The following is a 6702-nucleotide window of genomic DNA, read 5'->3' on the forward strand; positions in this document are numbered from 1 at the left end:
ATTAGATGGGATGGAGAATGCAAATATTTCCATTCCATTCCGTCCATATCACCATCAGTCTTTTGTTTATATTGATGGTTGAGATCAATGGGGCAGTGATAAGGGACAACATGCTCTCATTAACACAGACATGCCTTGCTCAAGTTTATCATCACAGGATTTTTTTGTAAAGAACTTATTTTGCAGGCCGCCCTGAAAACTACAGCTTCTTGTAACACGGTATAATCTTTATATTAGTGTATTAGGTGTTTCCATTATCGTGTCCCTCCACCTTGCACAGTTAGTATTGAGTCTATACTGCATAGAGAAATTGCATTCTTTTGATTCCTTTCTGAAAGCAGGCCGCCCAAATCTCACCTAGATAATGTTTCACGCTGTGCATGGTACAGTATCATCCACACTCCACTAAAACCAACAGAGACGGTGTGATATGAAAGATGGTGGATTTTATTTGTACTTCTTTATCGGTTACAGTCAGACACGATCACAAAAGGAGGAAACAACAGTGAGCGGGAGGTGGAAGAGTCACAAACAAAGACTTTTTACCTTTTTTTGTTTATTTTATCACTACCCGCTCACCGCCTTAAACCATCTCTTTCCCGATAAATACAAGATTTTGAAAGTCATAAAATTGTCTCTACCTTTCTTTAGCTGCAACTTTTTCAGGTTGAGACTAACAGACCGATATAAACAATATATACATATATATATGTATAGTTAGTTGATAGACTTGTATCTCAAGATCAGGTCAGGAAACATTTATTACCAAAATATGTCAGAAATACAAGGAATTTAACTTGGCAGTTGGTGCATAACAGCAGACAGTTAGACAATGGACAACGAGACAGATAAGACGACATAGTGCAAGAGGAATAAAACAAAATAAAATAGAATATAAGGCCATACGTTAGTTTAAATATAATGGAATAAAATAAAGTGCACCAGCGAACAGACAGCCATACTCTACACAATAGGTCATAGCAATGAAATTGCAGTAATTCAAATAATAATTGAGAATTATAACGACAACATTAGTGGTAACAGTAATGACAATATGTAACTTAAGTCACTAATGTGTAAAACATTTATGATTAAAATTAAAAGTTTGCCACTTAATCATTAGCAACCATTTTACATGCCAGGAAGCCAGAAGTCCAAGTCAGTGTAACATTGACCGTTCATCTTCCCCGCTGTCAAAATGTCTCCTGCTTTGAATATGCAAGTGTGTTCTAACTATCTAACTTTACAAACTCATTCATCACCAGTCACTTTCTACTGTGTGTAGACAGTGTTTTGAAAATGGTAAAGCAATTCACCTTTTAGGCAAATCAAGTGGCTCTATGCAGAATATCAATCACTCCCTCTGTTTAAACCTGTAAAAGTATTTTTCATCTATTTGTAAACCTAAGACGTGAAAACGTTTTTCAATTTCTGTGACTCTAGATGGATATATTGTATAGAGTCTCTATATACATGGTGGCCTATGAAGTATTACACTCTTACTACATGCTAAACAGCAAATATCTTATGGAGCTGGTACATTCTTTAGCCAGTCAAGTTTTCCCAAACTGATCAAATGGAGGATGAGTGAAACTGTGTTTCCAATTAAAGTGATAGTAATCGCAGGAAACAACACAAGACAATACAGTATATTCTTATCCAAGCTTGAAAAAAGGTGCATCATCATAGCAATTGATGGAGGCAGATAGGAAAGAAATGTAATAAGAATGTGGTTGAAGATGATGTTTGCAGCCTTCTTCTTCTGAGGGTGGATTTCCTTTCCTCCAAGTTTCGATCTCTTCAGGGTCCAGAGGACGCAGAAGTCACAAAATCCAACAACAGGGAGAGTGAATGCAGAAAAGGAGAGTCGGACAAATTCGTTTATACGCGCTTTGTGTTCAACCACGAAAAGAATTCCAAAAACAAGCGTCACAATCCAAACACCAGCAGCCATCAGAATCCTGGGAGTCAAACTCTTTCTCACCCGATAAGTAACGGGATGAACGACAGCCAGGTAACAGTCCAGACTGATGCACGTTATGAAGAGAGGCCTCCCACACACATTCAGTGAAGCTGTGAAGTAAATAAACTGTTCAAACCTGAAGTCAACGTTGTTCGTCAGGAAAACAAAGTATGGGGTAAAAAAGACACAATTCAGTGCATCCAAGAGACAGAGATTTGCCATAAAGACATCATTGGGGGTCAAAGAGGTTCCTTTTCTTCCTTTCTGAAATATGTCCAAAAGTACCACAAAAGTTCCAGGTATTGCAAAGACAGTCGAAACAACAACGGCACATGACAAGACGATAAGCCCCTCAGGATGTTCAGAACACAGAGAGAGAGGAGCCGTTGCATTAGTGATGTTAAGTAGGCAAGACATTTTACTTGTGAGTATTGGTAACAAAAGAGGAAGCCCAGACCTTCCTTTCACCGTCTTATTGATCAATTGGAGGAACTCTACAGCCACCGACAATTTAAGCAGGCCTCTTGCTCCGTGTCAAATGACAAGACGACAGCTGTGTTTTAGTGGGTTCTCTTGATTTGAATGGTGCATGTGCAGCAGCGAGTGTTAAAGATGACAAGCCGCAGCATCACCTGTCACACGTGCCATTTTCCATCCAGATTTGAATTTGTTTTACTGTAAAATCAAGATGGGGAAAAATGATTAATGTCATTACTTGATGTACCTCAGTTTAACCAAATAAAATAGAACTTGCACAGAATATGTCACATTTGTTTACAGCCACAACTGATTAAATAAATGCATAAAATCCACATTCATCTTACAAACCATGACAATAAAAACACATCTGAAGTCAGGTTAGATTATATGGGAGGGAGAATGCAAATATTTCCATTCCATTCCGTCCATTTCACCATCAGTCTTTTGTTTATATTGATGGTTGAGATCAATGGGGCAGTGATAAGGGACAACATGCTCTCATTAACACAGACATGCCTTGCTCAAGTTTATCATCACAGGATTTTTTTGTAAAGAACTCATTTTGCAGGCCGACCGGGAAAACTACAGCTTCTTGTAACACGGTATAATCTTTATATTAGTGTATTAGGTGTTTCCATTATCGTGTCCCTCCACCTTGCACAGTTAGTATTGAGTCTATACTGCATAGAGATATTGCATTCTTTTGATCCCTTTCTGAAAGCAGGCCGCCCAATTCTCACCTAGATAATGTTTCACGCTGTGCATGGTACAGTATCATCCACACTCCACTAAAACCAACAGAGACAGTGTGATATGAAAGATGGTGGATTTTATTTGTACTTCTTTATTCGTTACAGTCAGACACGATCACAACAGGAGGAAACAACAGTGAGCGGGAGGTGGATGAGTCACAAACAAAGACTTTTTACCTTTGTTTGTTTATTTTATCACTACCCGCTCACCGCCTTTAACCATCTCTTTCCCGATAAATACAAGATTTTGAAATTCATAAAATTGTCTCTACCTTTCTTTAGCTGCAACTTTTTCAGGTTGAGACTAACAGACCGATATAAACAATATATACATATATATATATATATATGTATAGTTAGTTGATAGACTTGTATCTCAACATCAGGTCAGGAAACATTTATTACCAAAATATGTCAGAAATACAAGGAATTTAACTTGGCAGTTGGTGCATAACAGCAGACAGTTAGACAATGGACAACGAGACAGATAAGACGACATAGTGCAAGAGGAATAAAACAAAATAAAATAGAATATAAGGCTATAGGTTAGTTTAAATATAATGGAATAAAATAAAGTGCACCAGCGAACAGACAGCCATACTCTACACAATAGGTCATAGCAATGAAATTGCAGTAATTCAAATAATAATTGAGAATTATAACGACAACATTAGAGGTAACAGTAATGACAATATGTAACTTAAGTCACTAATGTGTAAAACATTTGATTAAAATTAAAAGTTTGCCATTTAATCATTGGCAACCGTTTTACATGCCAGGAAGCCAGAAGTCCAAGTCAGTTTAACATTGACCGTTCATCTTCCCCGCTGTCAAAATGTCTCATGCTTTGAATATGCAAGTGTGTTCTAACTATCTAACTTTTGTTAAGGTTTCGGAAGCTCTCGAGGGAGGACTCAATCCTTTGTTCTCGTTCCGGCCGGAAACGAGGACACGAATGAGTCAATTCGTTTAAATTCAAAAATCAAAAGTTATTTAATAACTGAACAACGTAATAGGGATTACAATTACAAAGTGAAATACTAAGCGAACAGTGGAATATTTCGCGAAATAGAGAATCCTCTGAGCAAGTCTGAAGGGACTTATCAACGCGGCTGCAGGAGAAATTCTAACAGTCTTTCCCCCGCCATGGTCCTTTGAAAACTCTTGAGGTGTGTCTTCCTTGGTGCATTTGAATGTCATTGGCCTCTTCTCCAAAGGGTCACCTCCTCCATTGTCCCCTTCACGTCGAGGTGTGAAGCTGCAGCTGTAACCTGAAACCTCTCTGTCCATCTGTCCCTCACATTCCAATGCACTCAATGTAGATACATTCGGCTTTATGCCTCAATGAGTGAATTTAACAAAGCATACATCGTTTAAGTCTTCATCTTATAACTAGTACACTTTCATTACAACAACCCATCATTAATGATCACCGTTCATCACACTTCATCATAAGATCTAAAACAGTTCATGTGGTTCAATTCTCAAGACATTTGCCTCAGTCGGCTGCCTTACATGAAGTTGTTGATTTTATTACCTGACAGGAGAAAAAACTCCCAAAAAACCCTCTTTGGGGATAAAATCGGGAGAAATCCATAAAGAACGGCAATTGGCATCCGTCCCCAGGTTTTAACATCACATTGTGACAGAATGTTAATGTGTACAGTGTTTATATGATTTAAATGACTATGAATTGTGTTTGATTGAAATTGCATTCACTTCATCTAACATGTTAATGTAATAACTAATATCTAACATCACACAAACTATAATTCTAACACTAAACATTATTACACGTACTATAATTCCCTGACTAGGGGTGCACTTCTGGCTTAAATCCCTAACACTTTACACATTCATTCATCACCATATACTTTCTAGACAGTGTTTTGCAAATGGTAAAGCAGTGGTTCTAAGCAGAATATCAATCACTCCCTTTATTTTAAGCTGTGAAAAAGTATTTTTCATCTATTTGTAAACCTAAGACATGAAAACGTTTTTCAATTTCTGTGACTGTAGATGGATATATTGTATAGAGTCTCTATATACATGGTGGCCTGTGAAGTATTACACTCTTACTACATGCTAAACAGCAAATATCTTATAGAGCTGGTACATTCTTTAGCCAGTCAAGTTTTCCCAGACTGATCAAATGGAGGATGAGTGAAACTGTGTTTCCAATTAAAGTGATAGTAATCGCTGGAAACATTACAAGACAACTCAGTATATTCTTATCCAAGCTCAAAAAAAGGTGCATCATCATAGCAATTGATGGAGGCAGATAGGAAAGAAATGTAATAAGAATGTGGTTGAAGATGATGTTTGCAGCCTTCTTCTTCTGAGGGTGGATTTCCTTTCCTCCAAGTTTCGATCTCTTCAGGGTCCAGAGGACGCAGAAGTCACAAAATCCAACAACAGGGAGAGTGAATGCAGAAAAGGAGAGTGGGACCACTTCACTCCTACCCACTTCAGGTTTAACCACGAAAAGAATTGCAAAAACAAGCGTCACAATCCAAACACCAGCAGCAATCAGAATCCTGGGAGTCAAACTCTTTCTCACCCGATAAGTAACGGGATGAACCACAGCCAGGTAACAGTCCAGACTGATGCACGTTATGAAGAGAGGCCTCCCACACACATTCAGTGAAGCTGTGAAGTAAATAAACTGTTCAAACCTGAAGTCAACGTTGTTCGTCAGGAGAACAAAGTATGGGAAATAAAAGACCAAAATCAGTGCATCCAAGAGACAGAGATTTGCCATAAAGACATCATTGGGGGTCAAAGAGGTTCCTTTTCTTCCTTTCTGAAATATGTCCAAAAGTACCACAAAAGTTCCAGGTATTGCAAAGACAGTAGAAACAACAACGGCACATGACAAGACGATAAGCCCCTCAGGATGTTCAGAACACCGAGAGAGAGGAGCTGTTGCATTAGTGATGTTAAGTAAGCAAGACATTTTACTTGTGAGTATTGGTAACAAAAGAGGAAGCCCAGACCTTCCTTTCACCGTCTTATTGATCAATTGTAGGAACTCTACAGCCACCGACAATTTAAGCAGGCCTCTCGCTCCGTGTCAAATGACAAGACGACAGCTGTGTTTTAGTGGGTTCTCTTGATTTGAATGGTGCATGTGCAGCAGCGAGTGTTAAAGATGACAAGCCGCAGCATCACCTGTCACACGTGCCATTTTCCATCCAGATTTGAATTTGTTTTACTGTAAAATCAAGATGGGGAAAAATGATTAATGTCAGTACATGATGTACCTCAGTTTAACCGAATAAAATAGAACCTGCACAGAATATGTCTGTCACACTCACCTGCCAGCTCGATCTTCCACACCTGCCCCGCATCCACAATCAGTCACTCTCCTTCCTTCCACACCTGCTTCGCATTCACAATCAGCCCCGCTACATAAGCACTGCACACCCAGCCTGTCATTGCCAGATTGTTCTTCGCGCCATGCAAGTCTCTCCAGCACTCTACCTTGGACTGATCTCCCGGTTTCGA

Source organism: Gasterosteus aculeatus, chromosome 5 (genome assembly GCF_964276395.1).
Source record: "Gasterosteus aculeatus chromosome 5, fGasAcu3.hap1.1, whole genome shotgun sequence".
Lineage (NCBI taxonomy): Eukaryota > Metazoa > Chordata > Actinopteri > Perciformes > Gasterosteidae > Gasterosteus > Gasterosteus aculeatus.